Raw genomic sequence first — 13747 nt, 5'->3', positions numbered from 1 at the left:
GTTTTCTGTAACCATTTTCCAACATGTATAATATGTTTAGAAGTAAATCAATTAATTGACTTTACACAGACTTTTAGCATGTTAGAAAGTACATACTCACAATACTAGTCAGAGTTACTAGTACTGACTAATTATTTTAATATAAAATTATGACAATAATAATACAAAGGAAATTTTATTATTGTAAACATTGGTATATACTTAGTTATATTTTGCAGAAAATACCGCTCTACATACACCTAAGTACAATTTTGAATGTAGGATTGCTATTGAGTGTTTTTACACATGTAACTATTGCTACTCTAATGTGTAGCAATGTTAAAGTAAAGGATCTGAATATTTGTAGACAGGCAGAGAAACATGGTCAGCATGTGTGTGACTGTCTCACTGACTGCAACATTTGTCACGCGCTATTCAACATGCATGTGCGCATACACACACAAGAACACACACACACACTGACTAAGGAGTTTTACCCTTATTTACCCACTCAATTCAATTACATTTCCCATTCATCAGGCCGAGTTAATTCTCCAGCCTGAGGTTGTGGTTTTTGTTACTTTCAGGAGCACCCTGATTTGTGAAGGGAACACCTGTAATTCTGCTCCGCGAGGCAAGCCTCCGGTACTAAACTAAGCCTGTGAGGGCTCAAGCACACACTGACACACGCACACACACTCACACATGCAGTCAGATATTCCCTGCAAGTCTCCTTCAAGGACGCCTGGGGAAGACTTGGAGGACAAAATTACACACTCCCTCTCCCAGTGTCTCAGACACGCTGCACTTCTAATGCAGACAGAAAGCCTCCTCCAAAGAGACTAGGCACACTCTCTCTCCCACGCAGACACACACTTACACTAACACATACTTAAACACACAAATAGGCCCTTCCACCTTCCCATCCATGAGAGAAAAGCAAGACATTTTCTCTCTGTGTTGTTTCTCTTATTGGAGCCCTACCCTGCTCTCAGCTGTTTCAAGCTGTTTAGTGAATGTGTGTGTGTGTGTGTGTGTGTGTGTGTGTGTGTGTGTGTGTGTGTGTGTGTGTGTGTGTGTCTGGGTGTGTGTGTGAAGTGGAGGGGGCTCACTTGGACTCTTTGACAGCCTCATTCACTCCCTTCTTCTCCCCCTCGGCCGCGCCACAGCCGACATGCCCAACAATGAGGCGGGAGGGTGGGAGTGGGACAAAAACATTGAATGCGTCTTCATTTGCCTGAACTTTTCACACGTCTTTTCCCTTTTGTTGCCGGCCGCCCGTTCACTACAGTGCTGCGAGCCGCTCGGCCAGTTTCCGCTGGCAAGACAGCCAACCAAAGCAGCACTCCCCCCCTCCTCTGTCCCCCTCCTCCCCTCCTTCACACAATGTTAAGCCCATTTTTGGCTTGACATAATCTGAAATGGTACTTAAGTGAATTTATGTCTACCTCAGTGCATTAACTTCTTCTATTTCCTCCTTTATGTTGCTGTTTTTTGTAGCGGGTGCAGCGACAGAGGGAGTGTGAGGGAGGGAGAGATTTGAAACTCAGACCACGGAGTAGACAGCCTATCAGTATTCAGTACAGAAAGTGAGTGATGGAGGGAGAGAGAGAGATGGAGAGAGAGAGAGAAAAAAGAGGAGGGGGTGATGTATCAATATTCTGAGTAGTGTTTGAGGGCAAGGGGAACGAACAGAGGAGAGGGGGGAGGCGGTAGGGAGATTGGTGGGAGAGAGAGTACTTGAGTGAGTCTCTGAGTGTGATTATTTGTTCACGTATACACATTCATGTGTGTGTGTGCATTTTCAATTGCATGTGTTGTTTGTCTACGTGCATTCAGTTTTGTGTCAGTACATTGTTGTTCATACAGTACATACAAAGCAGATTTACTCAGACACTTACAGTTTTGAGGTACTTGTAATTTACTTGAGTTTTCCCATTTTATACTACTTTATATGCTACTTCAGAATGGGAAGGCTCCAGGCTTTGATGGTCAAAGTAGTAAATTCTATAAAGACTTAAAATATTTATTACCAGAAACCACTACACACCCACAACACATCTCACTATGGGAGACCAACATTTAGGTTAGTGCTTTTTATCTCCGTGAGATGGGTCTGATATGAAATGATATCCAAAGTTCTGGAAACTCACCTGAAAAACCTGGAAAACTTTCTTGCTGATTGAAGAAGACCAAAAAGGCTTTGTTAAAGGCCACAGCTCATGTATTAATATCAGAGGATTACTTAGTGTTTCAAGATATGTCAGCAACTTGTCTGGTGGTCTCTGTAGACCCCTTAAATCATGTCAAATGATTTATCCATTGGTTTAAACAATAATTTTATGAAATGGCTGAAGGTCTTTTATAATTATCTGATGGCAGTGGTCATAATAACCAGTGATGCTGATTTATGTTGATTAATGTCCAGAAACGTTTTTGTTGTTACTTTGCAGTGACTTTGTGGATTGATATTTGAGATACAAAGCATATCAGCCTTTAAATATGATGTATTGCTATATATGAAACTACAGAACTGTTGCTCCTCTTCAGCCAACATTAAAATGCTGCTTACATGGTTATGCAATACTAATAAAAATCCAGTAATGTAAAATGTAGTGTAAAATAATACCCTAACCCTAACCCTAACACTCACAGAGGCTCCATGAGTTATTTTATTGTAGGTGTATTTTACTGTTGATATAATGGACTTTTAAATATGATTTTAGATGTAGGACTATTATTTGCAATGGAGTTTTATTGCTACTTTTGCTTAAATAAGGGAGCTGAATTCTTTCTCCATCGGCCAATGCTTCAGTGTTGTTGTGTGATAGCATATAGGTAATGTGTGTGAGTCTGTCAGTGTGTGTTCAGGTCCCCTCCCTCCTGTCCCAGCTGATTGACTTGCAGCCGCTCACTTGTACAGTATGTGTGATGTGGGGTCGTTTGTAGAAGTGCACCTGTATTACTCACGTTTAAACACAGTCACATTATAAAGATTCACCTCTCATTTGGGGAAAAAACTTGGCAGTTCCCACAAGAAGAATGACTGCAGTCTTTGATAAAATGCCTAAAATGACCTGTGTTCAAGTTTACCTGACAAGGACCTCTTGTGGCCATGGGAAGGATGTCTTAAATATATCAGAAGCAAAAGTGAAGGTAGTGTGGCAATATTATAGTTTATGGACTTATGGACAAGTTGGGTGACTGACATGACAGTTAACATTAGTCTCCTTTAACCTTGATCACAATCTTTTTTGTAACCTTTACCAAGTAACTGTTCTGTCTAGATAAACCTTAAAAATAGTGGTGTCAAAAAAAAAAAAATCTCATTCAAGGTTTTGGGCATGCATTGACAAACAATATCTGACTACTGGTAGAGGTGCCTCAGAAAACACCCAGATGGGATGTTTTAGAAGAGTTTTGAGAAAAACTTGTTGGACAAAAATCTAGGTTGTAAACTTGTTTTTTAGATGTGGTTAGGTTTGGGTAAGTGTCCAGGAATTATTGTAAGTCAAAGCAATGTCCTCATAAGTGACATAAACAAGTTTGTATGTTTAGGGGTGTGTGTTTGTATGGGACGGGAGTCACAGTTTACAATACATTTGGATGTGATGGAATCTCCCACTTGTTTCAGCCATCCTCTCTCTCTCTCTCTCTCTCTCTCTCTCTCTCTCTCTCTCTCTCTCTCTCTCTCTCTCTCTCTCTCTCTCTCTCTCTCGGTCTCTCTCTCTCTCTCTCTCTCTCTCTCTCTCTCTCTCCTTCTTTTACTCCGGCTTCTAATCAGCATTTGAAAGGCAGCTTTGACAGTGAGAAAGAAAGTGAAGGGGGGCACAGGGAGGTGGGGGTAAACGAAAGCATGAGACACAGCGAGCTAGGGAGTGAGAGCCAGAGAGAGACTGAGGCGAGGGGCTGTACAAGCATGCCTTTTATATTTACTAGTGACTGAGAGAGAGAGAGTGAGAGAGAGAGAGAGAGAGAGAAGAGAGAGAGAGAGAGAGAGAGAGAGATAGAGAGCGAGAGAGAGAGCGCAGCTGAAGCCAGAGACAACTGGTGTGCATGGCTTTCCCAAGAGGAAATGTAAAGAAAGAAGCTCAGCGAGGAGAGTGAATGAGTGAGCGGGAGAGAGGAAGGGTGGGAGGGAACATGCCGGCTGGAGAGAGAGCCAGAGAGAGAGAGAGAGAGAGAGAGAGAGAGAGAGAGAGAGAGAGAGAGAGAGAGAGAGAGAGAGAGAGAGAGAGAGGGAGCGAGAAAGAGATTCTCACACTGGCTGTGTCCTAATCTGAGTCCATCTCCAAGAAGCAGCGGAGCAGAGTGTTAGTGAAGTGAGTCTGAGAGCCAAGGAGAGCTACATCTGCTAGCTCCACTGACACACACACAAACACACTATTTCTCTTTCACACACACACACACACACACACACACACCTTCACACACACACACACACACACACACACACACACACACACACACACACACACACATACTTGCAACGGGAGTCCACGATGTGTCCGGCTGCGTGGCCACGTCTTTTGTGAAAGTAGGGGGATTGACGCTGCCCCTGTCCCAGCCCCCTTGGCTCACACACACAGTGTTTGTTTGCTGTGTTTAAGATCGAGGTGGTGGTGGAGGTGGAGGGGGGGGGGGGCACCGCCAGGGCAGAGCAGGGGCACCGGAGAGGAGGAGAAGAAGAGGAGGAGGAAGAATAGGAGGAGAGAGACAAAGTGGATCAGATCATCAGCAGCAGACTGAATGCTGGAAATGCCCGTCAGGTGAGTAGATAATGGATCTAACAACTTATGCTCAGCACACACACACATGCACGCACACACGCATACTTGCATGTACACACACTTTCTCACTCTCTTGGTCTAAATCTTTTCACCGGACACAAACACTCATAAAGTTGTCGCTTTTTATCAGATTCGTACTGCTGGATACCTTTATGTCTGTTAATCTGTTTTCACGCCTTTAAAAAAAAAGTTTATGTTAAATCTTGTGAAAGACTATTTTATTGTAGTTTCTTAAATCTACACCTGACATAGATTTTTCTCCCTCTGAGATAAAAAAATCTTCATGTATGAAGCTGTGATAACTTTTTGCTAGGTCTCATTTAGGACAGAAGAGAAATGTTGCACAGCTATTACTTTTATCTGACTAAATTGATACAGAAGCAATTAGTGGAAAGTTATTTATTTTTCTTACAGTCAATAAATGACAAAGTGAGAATAAAATAATGTACATTTTATTCTAAAATTGAATGCATCTCAACATATCGGGGTCTCTTTTTTACCGTGTGACAAAGTGTAAGTGCACATTTTGATTGAAGAAAATATTTTGCACAAAAGTAGATATCATGAATGTTTCATGCCATCTGATAATTAATCTAAATGTTGGCTCACTCTTGAAAGCACAAATGTGGCTTACTGCTTTTTAGCACAAACTTTTGGGTGAATTTCTTCCATTAAATTTTTGATTAACAATTTCAGTGCTAATATTCTAATCTTTGTGTTTCAGATAAGCCAAATAATTGCGTATTTTTGCTCTGCTAAATGACCTCAGTAACAGTGGCCCACCACTTTCAGATAAATTGTGTGTGTGTGTGTGTGTGTGTGTGTGTGTGCGCGCGCGTGCGCCCGCGCTGGAGTTTGAGATATTGAAGCAGAGAGTGAGTGGCTGCGTGTCCGTCTCCACCTGCAGAGGCAGAATTGGTCACAGTTTACTGGCTCAGTAACATTCGGTGCCTTCAGGGTGTTTGCAGCAGGTGGTCCAAATTGGCAGAATGACTGTGACAAACGCAGAGTGTTCACTGCTTCTGTAAAGTAAATAACATCAAACCATCACATAGTAATTTGGGGTTTTCAGGCTTTTTTTCTTTTTTTGTTATAATTTGCTGTTATTGTGTTTGGAAGCTTGTCACCCGAAGTAAAAGTTAGAATAGTGTTTCACAATGGGAAAAAGTGTGCGTGAATGTGCAAATGTGAGAGCGTGTTCAGCATATTTGTTCATAATGGTCTGTAAGATTTCCTGCAGATATGCATCCATATATATATATGCATATATATGTTTAAATTAAATATAATTATGTTTGTGTGTTTGACATGCTCTCCCTGAATGTTGCCACGAAACCTGTGTTGTTTGTTTGCTTTAAATTGTAGTGTGTTTTGTATAACCCCAACAGTATTCATTTGCACACACACCTGCTGAGATGGCAGGTGCTTCACATAAATTCACACCAAATAACTACCTGCAGTATGGAATAACTCTTTCAGGCATGTCAGGATGAGGTGTCAAAATGTTACTGTCGGTAAAAAGTAGCTTTTTTAGCAGTTTGTGTAGCTCCAAAATTTAAAAATTTGACTTTACTGTCGGCATTGAGAGCTTCAGTAAAGATTGAATAGCGATACTGACATGAAACAGACCCGTGTCATCGCATTTGTGCATGGAACAGTTTGTGCCCCGGCCCACTGAGCCACTAAGCCTCTCCATCCGTTTCAGTTCTTGCATGTGCAGGACGCTTTGGTCGTGACCTACCTTTAGGCCTTTTTTATTAGATCCAGATGAAGGCTTCTTCTTTGGCTGGGATTTAAGGGGTTGTGGTTCATGCCAGCAGGCAACTGTGTGACAGACCCTGACTTGCATTGCTTTATGAAAGTGAAAATGTTTGCAACGAAATGTCCCGTTCAGTGACTGCAGACAGAACGAAACTGAAGGAAATTTAATGATCGACAGTTTTAACTGTTCTAAAGTCTATTTACTGTTAATGAGCATTACTTTTATTTTTTTGTTCATCAGAAATAAGCGCTATGTGTTTCTGATGATGTTGTGGGGTTTAGTCTTCTTTGCTGCTACTTTTTGTAAAATTAACTTATAGAAATTTGGGGGAAACAACAGGGAGCAAAAAGGAAAAGTACAATGATCTTATCATATTGCTTACTGTAATTTAGAATTTTTCTTCCTTGGTAAACAGAAGCAGAATTTTTTCATGACTCATTGACAAGTTTGCAAGTAGACGGACACCTCAACTCACTCTCTCTCTTCCTCTTTCTGTTTCTCTCTTGATATTTTTGTCTCTCTCTGTTGCTCTCTTTCGCACACACACTAAGGTGGTCAGTGTCTGGTGTGTTGACAGACAGCCGCTCACACACTTCCTGCTCTCGCCGTGTGTGCGTGCGTGTGTGTGTGTGAGGAGCGTTGACAGACAGTGTGTGAGTCTGTGACAGAGGGTGTCAGCGCAGTGTCAGGGAGATGTGTTTAGTGTCACACTCTGCTGACCTGATCTCCGGTCAGACTGTCCACTTCGGCCCCGCTGTGGCTCCTTACATAACCCCCGCTGTCATTCAGACACCGGCCTGAAGGGATCCACCAGCCTGCGCAAACACACACACACACACACACACACACACACACACACACACACACACACACACACACACACACACACACACACACACACACACACACACATGCAGTTACTTAGTGACGTGCACATGATGTATGCACAATATATAGGCATCCTTTCATCTTCTAAACTGAATATCAGATTAGGTGATGCTCTTCCTTACTGTCACTCTTTAATGTCTTTGTTCCTGTTCATATTTCCTCTCTCAATAACTAATTTATACCATGACATGAAGCAGAAGTTACATAAATGAATGCTCTAGTATATCTGGAAATATTCAAACACGGTGATGAGCTGCAAGCAGTGTGTGGGAATATAATATAAGGCCAGTGGGTATTCTGGTTTCCCCAGAGTGCTGCAAGACACCTACACAACTTGTGCAACTGTTATCAAGAGTTTGACACTGTTCTGAACTTTGACATGTGCACCACGCTAATTGATGTGTCTGTATTAGCATGTGGACTTCTCTTTGCTGGTGTGCAGAATGAGAGAGTGCTTTCATCTCCTGTCTGTGTGTGTGTGCATGTCAGATAGAGTGAGTGACCCTGTGTGCTGTGCTTTGGCCTGTGGTTATTTGGAGGTCAGTGCTGATGTGGTCTCTGCCTCCGGGAGTGGATTTACCATCTTCAGCCTTATAGAGAGCTGCATCCACTTAGCTGACTCTTCCATAGTCAGAGGAAGAAGTTTCCGTCTCCCTTCTACCTTTACTGTTTGCCAATAACTTTTTACAATTTTTAGAACTATTTGAAAACCAGAAGTACTGTATATGAATATTATTAGTGATCGCCTATTGTTGTCCTTTTTGTCCTCTTGCAAGTCCTTTTATACTGGGGTCAAGGTATTTAATCACAGGATAGATTGCACCCCTTTCCAGCACAGATATTCAAAGAGTCACAGACTTTTTTGACTTAAAAACCCCCCCCAAAACAATTCAATTTACATTTTACAATTTTACATTTTAATTTCACTAGTGAACCATTTAAATGTTTAGCTCATTTAGCTTATAACTTTGAAGTTTAAATTGACCTTATATTGTACTATAACTTCTCCTGTTGATCCTGTGTGTCTTTATACCAAGCGTACATTTATTAACAGGACACACTAACCACAGAGCATTTTGTATTACTTCTGATATTGGCTTTACATATTTTATTAAAGCATATACATTTTATTTTTAGTAAATGCACTTGTCTACTTTGTTTGGATGAGTTTGCATATCCGGTTTCTCCGGAAGTGATGAATAAGATGTTACCATGTTAGTCCGTAAAGATCTGAAGTCGGCACGTTGTTGCAGCTTATGGAATAAAGTCTGCATCCTTCAAGATATTAAACTTGTCATGCAGCTTAAATGTTTTTCATCACTTTCAATATTGAGCGCAGAATGACATCCAGTTTATTTGAGGAAAATCACTGTAGAGAATCGTACATTTTTCAGCAGATCCTGTACACTGATCATTTCAACTTGATATTTAATACCATGCAGGTGAAGTGGAGCATTCTTTTTGTGTGTATATATATATATATATAAATAAATATATATACACACCAAGGTAGATGGTAATTATGACAGGCATGGATTGGATTCTGCGTAGCTCCACGCCTGTGAGGAGTGGACATCAAAGCACGGCTCACCAAAGCCTTCTGTAATAAAAGAGGAGGAGGAGGAGAAAGATATTGATTACCAAGGGTGAACATTAGCAAATCTCTTTCTCTCTCCTTTTTTTCATCTATGTCTTCATCCGTCCATCATTTCTCTCCCCCCTCTTTCTTTCTTACTGCCTGATTTGCCTCCCAATCTCCCTCTACTTATGCTCTCTCCATCCCCCATCTTGTCTCCACCCTCCACTCCCCCTTTCTAATCATTTATTTATTGCTGATCTCTTTATTCTGTATTCTTCCAGTTTAGGGACGGTCCACGCTGTGACTGTATGGTTGTACAGCTGTTATCATCATTCCTTTACACCCTTCTTGAACCCTCCTCTTCCTCCTGATCACCGCAGAGATACCTGGGGGCGGGCGGGGTCACGCTGGTCCAATCTAACGCTGTATTGATTCCATTAGATAATTAATGACCCAGGCAGGGGCCAGGGAGGAGCAAAGAGGGGGTTAGAGTAAGGGGGGAGATGGTAGAAATGAAGGGGGTGGAGGAGGGAGAGAAGAGGAGGGGGACGCCAGGGCCCTTGAGAGTTAGAGAGAACCTTGGGTTGGGAATGATCCAGAGTCGTCAAGGTCAACCGCACCCGGCGCTCCGATACGGAAGCAGAATGCCGAGCAAGTCAGAATATGGAATACTGAGAGAGAGAGGGGGAGAGATCTTCATGTCCAGCAGCTGTCGATTGATCAGAGGCTGAAAAATTGTACATTAAAAAGTCTTTTGACTTCCAAATCCTGAGGTCCAACCAGGGCCGTAATGCATGATAAGTAGTTTTCAGCCCTCCAACCAGAATACCAAACTTCATCTCCCCAGACACTCCAGACACTCATTTACAACTACTCAACAACATGAAAGGCAAGATAGAAAACTAGCTACATCAAATATTCTGTTCATGTTATTTTCAACCATGTTTTCTACATCTTCCATGATATTGAATGTTCTCTATTTGATAAAATATTATTCACAAGAATATCTTACATCGCTGTTGTATGTGCGCTCCAGTTTTACCTTAAGTTGGGGGATAATTAAAGTAGAGTGGAGGTTGGAGAAAGAGAGAAGAGCTGTCTAAAACTGCTCTCAGTAAACATTTATTTGAGAAAGCACTTCAAATTGACTAGAATGAGTGCTATATACATTTTTGTGTTCAGGGGGAAACCTTTTATTTGAAAAATGTCAACTTTCTTTTAGTATTTTCTGCCTTTATTCCTCAGAGCACAATTGAGAGGTGACAGGAAACAAGGAGAAAGAAAGAGGGGGAATGTCAAGTAACAAAGGTCCCTGACTAGAAATGAATAACAGACGTTTCGATCAGTGTATAGTACACTTCCTAACCACTAGACCACCAAAATGTCAGCATGTATGCACGATAACAGCCTTATTGACTGTATTTTTTTTTCCAGTGAAAAGGAAATCTCAAGCTCACAGATCCTTCTAAATCTTAAGAAGATGTAAAAAATAATAATAATCCTCAAATCCTGTGTTATTCTATTATTCTTTTTGTTATAAACCTGTATAGGTCTTGGTCCTGCTCTTTACCTTTTCATGATTGCGGCATGCATGTCGTGTCCAGTAGGCTATGAGAGCTCTTCTGCCTCCACATTGACAGTCTTGGCCAGGCTCTGTATTGGGCCCCAGGGGTTGGGGAGATGAGGCATAAAACAACCATGTCTCTACCTAGGGGAGCTGGTGGCATGGCGGTGGGGCTATTGTCTGTCTGCGTGCTGTTTGACTTAAATGTGTTCATTTGCCTGATGCCTCTGACTCCCTACGGGGAGGGACGGCTCAGGGAGAGGAGGGGCACACTAACGAACCTCTGACAGCTGGAGGCCCTAATTAAACGTCCCCGCTGAAAATAAACAGAGCGAGAGCCAAGTGAGCAGCCAGAGAAAACGCACGGCAAACAGCGGCTGTGAGCGCTCGCCGCAGTGCCCTCCTCTCTGTTGCTGTTGAGATTGTGCCAACAGAGCATGGCTCTATAGGGTAGGGGTCTCAAACACACACTCGCATATATATACACACATACACCACACTTATGAATATTTAGCACTGCAGCAACACATTGTGAACACCTGCGGTCACACTTGATACAGGTTGATCTCTACAGCTGTGGGCACAATGTATTTTTTGAGTGCTCTCTGAAGTCACACTGTCCTTTTCCATATATTTCCCACTGTGCCATTACAGAATAAACCAACTCACTTCTATTGAGCGAATTGTTCCACGCTCCGTGTCTGAGATGACACGTCTGACATTCAGACTGTTGTGCTGCTAGCTAGCCGGAGCATTAGCAGTCAAAGTGGCAGGGTCCATTTGGGTGAGTGCATTAATGGGCCGCCCAACCTGCGACAAGGTTATGAGGCTGATTGAATAATTACTGTGGAGGCCCCTGTCCATTACGCCCCTGTGTCTGCCCAGATAGAGGGAGACGCAGAGAGATGGCGAGATTGTTTGAGACAGAACGATGGAGGGAAAGATTAGATAAGCACAGATAGGGTCAATGAAGAGATAAACATACAGGTAAGGGATAGAGAAAGAGTGTGTATGTGTGTGTGTGTTTGCGAGGCAGTGAAAATTAGAGAGTAAATTGTTTCCCGTCTGTGTCTCCTTTTGATCTCTACTGTACACAACCTACAGTAATTTGGCATGTAGGGCATTTATCCAGGTGAGATAGAGAAGGTGACAAAGGTGAAGTTGTTAGACAGAGGTGCACTGCCCTCAGTTCGACCCTGTCTTCCCTTCGCCAGACTCTCTGAAACGAGGACTGTCAATATTGCAGGCTGGAAGCTTGAAGGAAAAAGATATAGGTTTCCTATAGTCAAATGATCACACAATATTCTGCCAATTTAAATGCCCTGGGAAGAGGTTAAATCCACGTCTGGAATATTAACTAGATTTATTAAATTACCAATTTACTGACTTAAATATATGGCAGTCAACTTTACTTTTCTGAATCCCATATAACTTTAGGGTAAAGACCTGCAATATGTGCAGCCATTTTTGTATTGCAGCCACTTTTTAGCCATGCTAGCGGCATGGTTTAGGAATGACGATCAATCCATCACTTTGTTCAAGGTGGAAATATCTCAACTCATTTTAAAGGATTTCCATGGCATTTATGTTCCCCAGATGATGAAGCCTGCTAACTTTTATGGTCCCAACGTTTCATCTAGCCCATCATCAGTTTGTTTATAAATTATAGTACTTGTAAAAACTAATGACATTCCCACTAGCCTCAGCTGAGCTTTGTGTTCATAGCTGATTAGCAAATGTTAACATACTAACATGCTAAACTAAGATGATGACCATGGGCGGCAAACATTGTATCTGCTAAACATCCGCTCGTTAGCATTGTTATTGTGAGCCTTTTAGCATGCTGACATTTAGCTCAAAGCAATATATTGTCTAAGCCTCGCATTGCTGCTAGCATGAATGTAGGTAGTCTTGTTTAGTGGGCATTATGGTTGAAGGGGATATAGGTAGCCCACATATTTATAGTAGGCCTATACCCTATTCTTCAGTGTCCACTGAGGTCAATCTTCCTATTGCTAACATTTTTGCTTAACTATCACTCTCTAAATACAGAATAAAACTACTAAAGATGTGTGAATAATCCAATCGCTCCTTTCAACAATGAATCCTTTAAGTGTTGAATCCTGAATTGACTCTGCTGCCTTTGAAATTGGTTCAAAAATGTTTCATACATTTTATGTTGGGCTGTTTTAACTCTAGATTTGTGAAATGATATCTGCCAAACCTGCCTGGCTTCTGCTGACCCCTCTTAGCAAAGGTCAGAATAGCCATGCTCAAACTCGAGACATAATCCATTTTCCACTGCCCTGGCAAAGCTTTTCCGACTTGATTGTGCTGACCCAGCCAGGCCAAAGAAAGAGAGAGAGTTAGAGAGCGAGAGGCAAAAAGACAGAGAGAGAGAGAGAATGAGAGGGCATCTCAGGCCCAAGGGCATGACACCACGGTGCTTGGGGCCACAGTAGCCCTTTAAATGTCAACACAGCACAGAGGGGATGGAGATGGGTGAGGAACGGAGATCTGTTTGAGGACGAGAAAGAATATTGGCAACTTCCTCTACAGGAGGTATTGTGTTGGTAGACTGGCAGAAGGCAGCAATAGATGTGGAAGAATAAGCAGCAGACTGCATGTGTCTCTTCTTTGGAGATGTTTGCTTCGAACTCCAGTCACAACCGAGCCTGAATATTCTCTCAGGGATGAGGGCAGACTTTTGGAGATCTGTGATTTTCAGTTTAATTGTGACTTCAAAGGAGGCTCAGTGTTTTGTCTCATGTCTATTACCTTGGGAACAGCCCCTGACCTTTAAGTGAGGAAGTACATACAGTACCTAATTGCTCTCTCTCAAGCTTACCTCTTTTTCTCTCTTTCTTCCTTTCTTTCTTTCTTTCTTTCTTTCTTTCTTTCTTTCTTTCTTTCTTTCTTTCTTTCTTTCTTTCTATCTTCTTCTCTTCCCACACTTTCGCTGCAGAATTAGTTCCCCCAACCTCGATGAGCTTTCTCAGAAATGCAATTTTTCAGAGAGATGAAGTACGAAATCATAAGATGAGTTTTCATTCAAGCATTTTAATGCAAATTATAATAACTCAAATGAAAAAGACTGAATGGAAACTGCAATTGGAGATAACATTTTCATTTCATTTTTCTTTTTATTGGAAAAAAAAACTATTCATGCTCACTTCAGGCTTAGT

Source organism: Scomber scombrus, chromosome 5 (assembly GCF_963691925.1).
Source record: "Scomber scombrus chromosome 5, fScoSco1.1, whole genome shotgun sequence".
NCBI lineage: Eukaryota > Metazoa > Chordata > Actinopteri > Scombriformes > Scombridae > Scomber > Scomber scombrus.
The sequence above is the reverse complement of the archived record's forward strand: the minus strand, read 5'-3'. Positions refer to the sequence as shown.